Raw genomic sequence first — 567 nt, 5'->3', positions numbered from 1 at the left:
AATAATTTTCATGGTGTTTCTCAGAAATTTCACAATTTCTATCAATTAAAATCCAGTATTTTGGCTACAAAATAAGAGTGTTTTTTTTGTATAAGAACCTATTGTTCCTTCCCAGCCTAAATAGGTTCTTATATATTTGGGTATTAAAATGCCCAATTTCAGCGTGTAGGTTCTTAAATCACTAGGTTCTTAATATACGCGGGTGTTTACTGTAAGTAATCTCCACTCGCCTTGTAACTTAAAGAAGTCGTTTGCAGAGACCTACTGATGAATTAAGAAAGGTTGCAAAGTAATTAACAAAGGGTTCCAGGGTTTCAGCTAGGTTAAGTTTTCTTTTTTTAAATTTCCGGGCTCTGTAGTGACCATGAACTCCATAAAATAAGGGAGTGTCTTTGACTTGATGCTTTGGTTAGTGAAAGTTGTCTTTTAACATTCCCATTAATGAAGTTTGAAGTATTCACAGCAGAAAAGTGCTTGCCAAGGCGCGTTAACCGGAAGTTCTTATTTTTCCTTTGTTTCTCCGTCCTTCGCACATTTAGTTAGTTAGTCATTAATTGAGAGATAACA

The sequence above is a fragment of the Oculina patagonica genome, chromosome 6, assembly GCF_052425735.1.
Source record: "Oculina patagonica isolate OP01 chromosome 6, crgOcupat, whole genome shotgun sequence".
Classification (NCBI taxonomy): domain Eukaryota; kingdom Metazoa; phylum Cnidaria; class Anthozoa; order Scleractinia; family Oculinidae; genus Oculina; species Oculina patagonica.
This window is presented reverse-complemented; position numbering follows the sequence as displayed.